The 11771-nt window shown below is 47.4% G+C and overlaps 1 long non-coding RNA gene across 5 annotated transcripts; it reads right to left on the bottom strand.

Moving 5' to 3' along the window:
• Nucleotides 1-444: 444 nt before the first annotated feature.
• On the bottom strand, nucleotides 445-9763 carry LOC111932580 (uncharacterized). 5 transcript variants are annotated; one of them, XR_002866223.2, is made up of 4 exons: nucleotides 9700-9763; nucleotides 9399-9499; nucleotides 6945-7082; nucleotides 445-6636 (listed from the first exon to the last, which is right to left on the bottom strand). It is a non-coding gene; the product is annotated as an uncharacterized LOC111932580 (long non-coding RNA). The 5 variants fall into 5 exon arrangements; XR_002866222.2 differs by having other exon boundaries at nucleotides 6945-7085; XR_015273965.1 differs by having other exon boundaries at nucleotides 6945-7102.
• Nucleotides 9764-11771: the final 2008 nt, after the last annotated feature.

The raw sequence follows: 11771 nt of genomic DNA on the forward strand, positions 1-11771 counted from the left end.
CAGCACAGTATCCAACCCCTCCGTGGAGCCCTAAAGGGTGCAACCCACTCTGCACCACTCAGGAAGCCTTTTCCCTCCTCTTAGTGCTGATGAAAAAGCTTCCGAGGGCTGCTCCTGAGTCCTCAGTGTGGCTTCTGGAAGATGAAGGAGGTATGAATGGAGCAGAGGCAGGTCTGGCAGCTCTTGGGGTGGGCACACAGCTGAAGCCATGGTGACAGCAACACCAACGGGATCACAGAACAGCTCAGGTTAGGAGGGACCACGGGGGTCATCTAGTCCAACCTCCCTGCTCAAGCAGGCTCTCCTGGAGCATATTACTCAGGATGTGTCCTGACAGCTTTTGAATTTCTCCAGGGAAAGAGATTCCACAACATCTCTGGGACGTGATGCTCAGTGTCGCACCACGAGAATTTATGAATCCTTGCGACAAAATCACTTTTGCTAATATCACACAGATAATCTTTTAATTTAAAAGGGTTAAAGGTCCCTAGAGCCATTGTCCAGCACCAGGGGTGGAAAATCAGGCAGGGTCAGGAATGCTCCTCTGCCCAGGCAGGAAGCAGAGGGGGCACCACTGGCTGGAGGAGGTGGTGGTGCCTGGGAAGCTGCAACAGGGATGGGCTGAAGGATAACAGAGAGATAACATCAGTAATTAGGGCTGCAATGGAGATTAAGTGCTGGAATTGCAGAGGACAGGGATGGGCTGTAATTACCTGCTCATGGCTGGTGCAGAGCAGTCTAATATCACTGACCTGGGTCTCAGCTCCCACCCCAGAACCCACTGCAGCTACGGTACTTCAGGGAGATGAGAATGGCTGATAAAGGAAGCAATAACAGCAAAAGACTATAAAACCATAATGAAAAATAATTAGAATACCACCACAGGTATGGGGATAGTTAGGAATGCAGGGAAGATGGAGGAAAGCAATGAGGAACATGGAGCAAGAGAAGCTGGTGATAGGGCTGATGGAGACACCGACTTGTCTGGATGGAGATGCAGTTCTCAAAATTGTAATGGGAATAATTATGACTGTAATGGGGTGGTAATAAAGATAATGGAATCGTAATTGAAGAGGGGATGGCTGTAAAGGAGGAGGTGCAAATAACAGCCTTGTAAAGGAGATGATAAGAAAGATAATGGATGGTAATGGGGTTGTTGTTAAAGTTAATGGAGTTATAATGAGGCGATGACTGCAGCAGGTAGAAGGGGATGGTCGGTTTAACGAGGACTATGATGCAGAGAAGATTCTATTTCTGATTCATCATGACAGGCTGTGCTGGAGCTGACCATGAGGCTAATAATAACTGAAGGGTCAATCCTTAAGACAAATGTAGGCATGCCATGAGCACGACAGGACCGCTGTCCCTGGAGATGCAAAGTGGAGGTGCAGATGCTGGGGAGGAGGGATGCTGTGCTGCAGCATGAGCTACAAAGCAGAGGAGACAATAAAAAGCACTGTGACAAATGACCTGGGCAAGTCCTGTAATGTTTGCTTAAGGGCCAGGTTGCCCTTCAGAGTCTTGAACGGAGGAGACAGGGATGGGATGTGGGGGAAGAAGCTACTGATGTCCTCATGCCCCCAGTAAGGGCAGCCCACCACAAAGACAGGGATGAAGAGCCACTGCAGCAGAGCTGAGGGTGATGGGCACTAGCTGATGACCACAGGCAAGAGTTAGGAAGGGCAGAACCGGATACAAAAGTGAGCACACCACCTTGCAGCAGCATAGGCACTGACTGCCACAGGGGGACAATTCAGAAAGCAGCTGATGACATCAGGCATTGAGATGGTTGTTTTAAATCCTGTGTGATGACACAGCTCTTCACTTCCTCCTAAAGCTCAGCTCAAGGTCCCAACCACCCCTGCAGAGCAGGTCACCCTCCCAAGGCTGCTTGCCACACTCCACCAGCCAAGTCCCATCCCATCCCCGAGCCTGGTTCTCGTGTTAGAGGAGAAAATTTTATTCATTTCACTTCACTTGCCCTTGACAAAGCCATGCCAGGTATCACTTTCTAACCTCATTATCCTCTGGGTTCTTACAGACTGATTGCTTAATAACATCTTCTTGCATTGCTCTGCTTTGAAGCCTTTAACTCCTGAAGCTGCTCCAGTGCAGCTCCCAGCCTGCCCTGCAATACTGGAAAAACCCTGAACACTTCCAAGGTTGGATTAGCTCTGGAAGTACACCCAAGGGGGAATTCAGCAGGTCCTGCTAACACCAGAACACCTGACTGCTCTAAACACCCTGGCAGGTCTTCTGCTCTCTGTTCAAGTTGGACTCCTGCCCCTTTTAATCATCCTTTCATCACCCTAATCATTAGCTGGGTGCAAGGGAAGGCTGAAGCGAAGTCCACAATGAATCCCTTCATTTGAGTGACACTCTGGGGACTTTCCTCAGCTCTCCTCCTTCCTGTGCATTTACAGAAGGGTTCTGGACAGCCCACTGGAGCTTGTTCTGCCCCTTTGCATCCCCAACTTGCAGCTGTGTAGCCACTGCTCCATGTGATGCCAGGTCTCTGGCATCAGGTCTGCTTTTCTGCAGCTCTTCTCTGTGTCTGAGGTCCATCAAGTCCCTGCATCAGCTTCCTCTTGTTCCTTGGGATGGGTTGTGGTGCCCCTAACGCAGTCATTTTAAGTAATTGCCAACTTCCCTGTGCTCTTTAGGCCCCTGGGTTACCTTCCCAGGGGTTGCTGCCTGATCCTCGGAGATTTTTGCAGCCCATTATCCTTATTCTGCTGTTTTCACTCCCTTTCTTTTGGCATTCTTGGCTCCACCATTTCATGACTTATTTCCTGAAATCGCCTTGCACTCCTTTCAGCCAGTTCTGCTCTATTACCCCAAATCAAGCTCAAAATAGCAGCTTTTCCAGTAGTCCTCGTTAGCACTAGAGAGGAGATGTTGCACTGACACACCCGGGGATCCCAGCAGCTCTGTCCTGCTCTATCACTCACCGCAGAGTTTAAGATGCCATTTACCACCCAGCTGGAGGTCCTCTGGGTTTTAAGAGCCACTCACATCCACCCACCTCCTCCTTTAACTCACACGAGGTCTGTCCCTCCAGCCTCACCCCTTTTAAGTTGCCCACACTGAAGCTGCCTGTTCCCAAGCCCTTGCTACAGGACGAACACGCCCCGTTCTTGGCACGCTGCTTCCCTTCATTCCTTACTTGCTCTTCCCCAGCAACTTCTGTTCATCCTACCAAATCCCTGTAATGCTATTTAAGCCCTGGTCTGAGCAAGGTACTGTCTACATCAGCCTTTTTATTTTGCCAATGCACAGCCACATGTACAGATGTCACCCTGCCCTTGTTTCTCCTCCCTTTTCTGACCTCACCACCACATTTTTTCCTGCCACCTGTTGGCACTTCTTTTGTTCTCCTGTGGATAAGTGACACCTCACTTTGCCAGCCTGTCAGCAAGACCAGTTTAGTTTTTCCTACTGAGGTGATCCTGACCTCCCTCACCAACAGGACACCCCATAAATATCAAGTGTCTCTGGTTCTGCTGGTTCCCAACTCAACCTGTCTCCATCAGCCACCTCTCAGCATATTTTACCCAGAGCTCTTCAAAACATTTGAATTCTGCCCCTGTTTCCAGCACACTGCATTTAATTGGCCTAAAGTACCATCTGCACACGTCCAAGCAGAAAGGGAGAAGAAATATCCTTCAAATGTAAAGGACCTGGGAAATAAATAGAAGACTTAACAGAAAAAAATATTAAGGGTGAGAAAAAAAATGGAAAAAGAAGAATGCTGGAGATTGCAGCAGCCTCAGAGATAACCCAGGGACATTTTTTATCACTAAAAGTCCATTTTCAGTCACAGATGGGACTTTTTTCTCTTAATCGCTTTCCCAACAGCAAACCATGAAGTCGCAATAACCTAAATCACCAAAGGACAAAGCAATTGCAAGTCCTTTCTCTCCTGGACAGTTGCCAAATCAAACTCTGCTAGATACAGGGGGGAATAAAAAAATTCACTACAACAGGTCTCCCAAAGGGAAAACAGAACAAGGGTGAAGGATAGGAGGGGAAATTGGAAGTGAAGCTCTGCTCGACTTCAGGATGAACTTGTGCACAGAGCCCTTAATGACTAACCTGCTGTGGCTGCCTGAGGAAGTTTGTAGAAAAACCTCCCATTTTTGTCATCACCAGAGGCTCCAGCCCTGATAAATAACAAGTTGGAAACTTTGTGAGCACTGTCATGTAATAGAAATCACGGGAGGCAATGGAGCTTTGAAGAGAAACTGTAATAGTCAGCTTTCACATGCTGTTACTTGGGAGGTTTGTACCAGAAAAACCTCCCTTATCACCAGTACAGAGAAGGCCAGGGAGATCAGCAGGAGTTTGTATAAAGATTTAAATAGATCAGGATATTTGCTGGTTATTTTGGAAAAGAGCTGCTTACCCTGCCTGATGTAGGAGAAAAACTTGGAAAAAATCTAGAGCACAGAAAAAAAAAAGATGAAAAATCCATGGTAGTGCATGGAAGGCACCAGGACACATCTAGAAAGGATCAATGGCTTGTCCAACAGCCCTAGAATAAAGAATTTAAGCTGTTTGGAGACTGCTCTCTGCTCAGCCAGTCTGTGAGTGCTGCAGCAATATTATCCACACTGAGAAACACCCAGGGTTGAGGGCTCCCACCAGTCTGCACATGAGTGGCACAATCCCTCCAAGGGATTTAGGGATCCTTTAGGGATGGCAAGACAGAGACAAAGAACAAAAGCCTAGGCTGGGGAGAAAAAAAATTAGTCTGACCTGGTGCTGGCTGCCAGGGGGAGATCCAGAGCTGGAATTTTCTCCCTGGCTAAGGGAAGCCCCACAGAGTAAGAACTGAACTCTCCTGTTGCTCTCTGCCACCTGCTCCTCACTAAGTTCCCAGTCTTGTGTCTTCAGAATCTCCAGGCATCTGCCAAAGCCCTTCCAGGCTCTGTGATAAGCCAGGAATGCAAATCTGGATGCAAGGCTTGTGTGTGAGGTGCTGTGCTGGCACCCAGAGGCACTGGGGTGTCTGCAGCAATGGGACCAGCTCCTGCTGCTGTGGCATCACCCTCATCCTCCCCCTCCATCACAGGGACACATCCTGCTGCCATCAAGGGCTTAGACAACCTCGAATTGTGGCAGGAGAGTAGAAAACCCAAATGTATGAAGGCATTAACAGCTGGGCCTAACCTCAGGGTGCTTCTGAAATAGAGTAGAAAATAGAAAGGGAGGTGAAATCCCCATTATTCAGGAGAAGAAATGATGTTATTTTGGCTTTTGTAAGATGCCTGGGTGTTGGTGTACATGGTTAAAGCTCCCTGAGAATCCATACCCTATGGGAAAATCCTACAGCATGCAATAGCAGTGCAGCTAATGGAATTACCCTGAAATCTGCAGGACTTCACAGCTCTAATAGTGGTTTTAACTATCTAGTGCAGGTTTTCTTAGGGCAGGGAGAATTATTCTTGCCCTTTCATAGAGTAAGATCCACAAGAACCAGCAGGAAAACCATGTTCTATTAAGATCAATTGTTTATAAGGGTAAAAAAAGGCTAGGAAATATCAGTCAATATACATTTCCCTGAAGTTATGGTTTCTTCTTCCTTTTTAGTTTAAGTTAGGATTTGAGAGTTGGACTTTCCACTCCTGGCATCCCTGGTCATTTGGTTTGGAATAAAAATCAAGTATGTCACAGTCAAGAGCTGGGACCCAGCTTTGGGCTGAACCCAAATGTACAGTTTCCAGTTCAGGGTTTGCCAGACAAACAAACAGAGGGGGGTTTTCATGGCCATTGCTTTGGTGTACAAGTAGTGAGAGATACATCTTGCTTTATAAAATAGCCAGTAAGAAAGAACTGGGCAAAACTTTACAGGTAAACATTTCAAAAATGAGAGCAAAACCATCTCATCCTCATCACCTTTAACTTAATCCTAGGAGGAGAAGGAGGAAGAAGAAGAAGGGGGTTCTCTGACACAAGAGAGGCATCCTGCAGAGATGGGGCTGCCTTTAAATTTCCTGCAGCATCCCAGGGTCCCTAATAAAGAGCAGTGTGGTGGCACATCTTGGGGGACACCTGGCTCTTGGGTTTGTCATCTCTGGCTCGGAGCTGCTCAGTGTGAGGAAAGCAGAGCAGCCAGCCCAGTCACTCACACACACACGCACACCCCTCCCAGTGATGCTCCTTGGCAGCCTGCTCACTTTAAAACATAGAACAGGTGCTTGCTGCAAAGAGATCTCCACATCCTCCCAGCCATTACCCTGACTGGCCTGCAGCCCCAAGCAGTGCTGCCAGGGGTGCAGGTGCTGCATGGGAGCTGGGTGGAGACACCACAAAAGCTGCTTTTGGTGCAGTCAAGGCCTCCATGCTGCCTTTGGCCAGCCCTGTCTTCAGGGAAAATCAGGGAATCTGATTTTCCTCTGGTGGTGCAGAAGCAGAGATACACAGAGCACCTGTCAACACCAGGATGTGCTGTGTGCACAGCTGGGAAGGAGGTTGTCTTCTCCAAACACCACTGATGAGCCCAGGACATCATTTCCCATGGCAGATGAACACCTGAAGTGGATACATGAGCTCTTTCACCTGGGCATCAGCTCAGTCTGAGTCAGCCTTCAGGCAAACACCAGCAGCCCTGACATTGCACCCTCAGGACTGCGTCTAAAAATAAAATTAGAAAGGGAAAAAAGTACTGTTAGCCTCAGCTCTGTACTGAGCTCTGTACTCAGAGCTCCCCAGGAGACACTGGGATTAAGGGGAGAGGAGATGGCAAAGCCCAGGAGGTTGGAACTACAGCTCTGGAGTGTGCTGGGTGTGCAGCAGCAGCAGCTGCCTCCCACAGCAGAGGGGATGCCATCTCCCTCCCTCATCTTTAGGGAGGAAAAATAAAATGAAGCAAAGGAAACATCCAGAAGGCCAAGCCAAGCTCCAGTGCATAAGGCTGTGATCACCATGCTGTAAATCCTCACCTGCATCTCTCAGGTTTTGTGCTGGTGCTGCCTTCTTGCAGGCTTGGTCGCGCTCTCTGGAGTGGTGTAGGTGTGAGATTTATTCTCCCCTGGCAAGCTCAGCTCACAGGCAGCATCTGGCTCTCCACAAAGGTTGCTCTGCTTTGTTAGCATCAGCACTTCAGCCAGATTTGGCAACAGGAAGCCAAGACTCACCAAAATTTGGCTTTGCAATAATTTCTCCTCCCTCCCCCTAGTTTAAGATTACTTAGAAAACAAGTTCTACTGAAACATGGCTTGAGAGATTTCCTTTAAAATAAACTCAAGCTTCTCAAGCCCCCTCAGGGCTGTTTCTCAACCAAAACTGTACAAAGTTTAACTCCATACAAGTTTGTGAGCTGATTTGATATGCCTCCATCTGCCTTTGCCCACCAACACCGTACTCCAGCAGGCAGCCTGAAGCCAGGGGCTGGAGCAGCGCTCACAGATTTGCTCCCTGGTCCCAGGCCCCATTTTTCCATGCATTTGGCAGTACATGATGGTCCCTTCCAGAAGCCAGTGTATTTTCTCCCAGCCCCAGGAAGGGACATTCCCAACTGATAAGGTTTTATGCCTGTTTAAGATTTTATTTAAGTTCCTGCTGTCACAACAATTTAAAAAAAATAATTTTCATGTTTCAAGGAAGGCTGGCATGAAATGTAAGCAAGTTTCCATCATCTATTTCCCTACCCCCCAAAGAAAAACAACAACCCATCATAGACTAAATATAGAGAAGGTTTTTTCTCAATTAGGGTGGTGAGGCACTGGCACAGTCACCCAGAGGAGCTGTGGATGTGCCATCCCTAGAAACATCCAAGGCCAAGTTGGAGAGGGCTCTGAGCAGCCTGGTGTAGTGGAAGGTGTCCCTCCCCACAGCAGGAGGGTTAGATTAGATATGCTTTAAGGCTTCTTTCAGCCCAAACTATTCTGTGATTCTATGAAGATCCTGTGTTGACAAGAGCATAATTACAGACCTGAAGTAGACAGCTAGAGCAGTGTGCACCCAGCAGAGCCACCACAACTCTTGGATGAAAGGATTCCATCGACACCAACTCTTTTTACTTTAAAATTTTGGGCTTCCTAAACTAGCACATCCTTTTCTTTTCAAACTCATCTCAACATAAACTTGCATTTTCCTGTGGTAGGAAGTGCCTGGTGAGACCACAAGCATGTTTGCTACAGGATGGATGGGCCCACCATGGGTGCACCTGTGGTTGTGGTCCAGCAATAAAACACTCATAGGTAACAAGCCATAATCTCTCCCATGTCTCCAAAGCCTTTGTGCATCTCGGCCATTACTCAGTTTCCAGGCTTTTTCAGAACTGATTCACACCACCAAAGCCTCAGGTCACACATACTCAAGAACTTCATGAGAATTCAGTGGTCACTGGAGTGCTTGGCAAAAAATATAAATATTACTTAAGCTCCTTTGAAAGGCAGGTGCTTCAGGAGGGCTCTATCATATTTTAATCATGCACAGGAACATTATCCTGTGGTTTAAGTATAGCAAAAATGCAAAACATGATTTCCAGCAAGGATAAACAGAGTTTTGTTGAGTTTCTAATCAGTTGAGGGAGAGTGACCATGGCAGCTCAGGGGAAGCAGTTCTGTGTCTTAGTGTCCAGCAGCTTCTCTTTATCCAGATGCAGCAAGATTCAACTTCCATCTTTTACAGCCACACTCATCACTTCCCAGGGCAATAATCCAGGAAATACACCCAGAAGAAGCCCTGGAACATCTGGATTATGTTTTCCTTCTGTGCCCAGGGCAGAAGTTTCCATGTCCCCAGCACCCCTAGATGGGGACAGTACTGTTGCCTCTTGTGCCTCCTGACTTTGAACAGAAAGCATTTTAACCACCTCCAACTGTTCCTCTAAATTTTGTTTAGACCATGTCAAAGTCTGTATGCTCCAAATCACCCATTTTTGGGCAAATAGGAAGGCTCTCAGGTCACCCTGGAGGGACAGAAAAGCCAGTGACAGGCACTGGCACACTCAGAGCTGCACAAGCAGCTCAGGGCCAGCATCAGCTGGGCACACCATGAAGTCCTGGCATGAACCAAGCCCCCTCAAAACCACTGATGGGGAAATGTGGAGAGGGCAGACAAATGATGTGATAAGATTTTCCCTCCCTGCTTTTCCCCATCCATATTTGACAGCCAGCTGTGAGAAGCTTTAGACTGCTGGTTTTTAAATGTCATTTTTTCTCAGGGCGTGAAGATTTAAAGACAATATTTGAGTCTTCTCCAAACACGTGGCTGTCTTTATGATTAACTGCTATGTCCTTCAATGGCCCTGGCTTTGCATAGATCAAGGGTTGACCATATGTCTAAAAATAGAGACTATATATGTTTCTATTTTACATAAATGTGAGATACAGAAGAGAGCACAGCATTGTAGAAAATGAGACAGCAGAAAATCAACAGAAGAAGCACACCTGATCTGCAGAGCACAAGACCCAGGCCACAGAAGATTGATGCATTTCCTCCTCTGTGACTCCCAGGAAGGCAGCACATGAATGGCATGCTAATGCACACACTGGAATGAGGCAGAGGCATTCCTAGTAAGTCCTCTAGTAAATATGAAAGACAACTTCCCATGGGCACCACACCAAATTTGAGACGTTCCTCTTAAAGCACTAAAACCCCCAAAAACCCGACAAACCTTTTCCTCTCCTTCTTACCCTACCTGTCCAGGACCAATCCCTCCTGCAACACAATCCTCTACTCTTGACTTACCTCAGCTGACATAGATGAGCACAGACATTAGGGGAGGCACACAGGCCTAAAGGCTTTGATCCACAGGCTTAAAGGATTTGATCCACAGCCTAATTGGCAGTGGCTGGCACCACCCCTCTAATCACCCATCTCACCTACCAGACCTTCAGTAGTTTTAGAAAGGAGAAGCATAGGGAGAAGAAGGTGGAATTTCAAAATAACTATTAGCAATGTTTGGTGTTTCTTTACTTTCTACACAGCAGCCAAGGCAGGCCTATGTCTAGCAGACTCAATTCTCTGCCAGGAAAAAAAAAATCATATATGAAAATTATTAAAATTATTTACAAGCAGAAAATCTTCTGTTGAAGCATCTTGCAGCACGGTACGAGCACTAACAAGTGAAAGACCCTCTGTGAGGCACACCAGGATACTGAAGCTAAACACCAACCATGCTCTAGCTTTAGGGTGTCCATCTATTTGGGCAGAAGAGGTCTGAGATGAGTGCAGGCAGTCCTGGCTTGCTGCCTGCCCCTGGCCACAGGGTTTTGGCCCCAGCGGTTGGGAAGGAAATTTGTGATAAAAGCCCAGAACTCGTCATGTCCATGTGCTGCATGAAAATAAAGTTTCCTCCACGTGCTTCCCAAACCCTACAAAGCTGAATATGAGGGGGAAAAAAAGCATGTCAGACTCGTATTGATCTTCCAGCCAAGGTTTGCATTGAAATAACATTTTTTCTGCGTACTCCACTTCTAAGAGAAGACAAGGAACCGGAGACATCACAGCTCGGTTGTATCTCCTAGAGACCAGCTAAATCTTACATTAGACATGTCAAGGCCAGCCAAGAGAGGAAGAGAACCCACACAAATGTCTGACCAGATTGTAAAATTATTTTTTTTCCACAATTTGGGCAGTGGAGTCATCCCTGTCACCTTCCCAGCCAAGCCCGTGTCTGAGGGGTCTCTTTTCCTTTCTCATGTGCATTTCAGTAGAGTATTTTTGACTTTGAGAAAGAAAAGTACTACATAGAAAGTTCCACCAAAGTAAGAGAACTTTGAGTTCTAAAATACCTATCTAGAAAATTAGCTTGGCAGCTGTTATGGTCCAATTTTTAAGGTTCTTAGAAATGCCTCTGCCTGAATTAAGGTGCAAATGAGACCATATGCCAAAGTCAATAGTACGGATTTTATTTGATAGTAAATATGAAAGAGAGAGAGAGAGGGGAAGAAAAAAGTAGGAAAGGGTGGGGGGACAGAAAGAGAGTAGCAGAGACAGAATAAAGAAAATGTGACCCCTCCATGGATCCCACTGGTGTCCCAATGATCCTCTCCTGCTGGTGTTCTGGTGCTGAGGGTCCCCCAGAAAGCCCAGAACCCGATGGGTTGGGATATCTCAGGCCAGGTGGGAATGCCCAGGGACCTCCCTGGGGGGATGCAGTTTGACACAGTCTCCTGCTCTGGGTCTGTGGCATCGCTTTGCATCCCGTGCAGTCCTGTGGTGCAAGGCTTTGGGAATGAGTCTGGGGAGCACTTTGGGGGTTCTTTGGTGGATTCTGACACCCCCTCAGCTGCCCCCCCCCACGTGAATGTCCCCTGGATGTGGGGATAACCCTTTCTGGGGTTGGGGTTCCACAGCTGGGCTGGTTTGTGTTACACCACACACCTGAAACCTCTTCCTGCCCCCACCTCGGCTGGGGGCAGCCTGTGCAAGCCTGGCCTCTGTGGGCTGTGGTCTGCCCCACCCCAGACCCAGCCAGGGATGATTTTCTGCTGTGTCTGGCTTTCCTGTGGATGCATTCTTTTCCCTCAGCCTTGGTTACTTCTCCCCAGACCTGAGGTGATTGAACCAGTCCCCCCTTTATCTTATCTAGGCACTTTAACTCACAGTCCAAGGCTCCAGTCAGGCATCTTCAAGGAGAAGTGGACTTCTGTGGTTGTAGTTTCTCTACACAGTTTTTGCTATAATGGGCAATAATAACATATAATGGTTTAAGGTTTAATAACATAAGGGTTTAAGGTATGAACTATTTCAGTCCCTGACAGCAGCATAGAAGTAAATTTCCAGCAGCTTATGGTACTGCTCTGTAGGCTGTTATT

This window comes from Cyanistes caeruleus, chromosome 9, assembly GCF_971803275.1.
Source record: "Cyanistes caeruleus chromosome 9, bCyaCae1.hap1.1, whole genome shotgun sequence".
Taxonomy (NCBI): Eukaryota; Metazoa; Chordata; class Aves; order Passeriformes; family Paridae; genus Cyanistes; species Cyanistes caeruleus.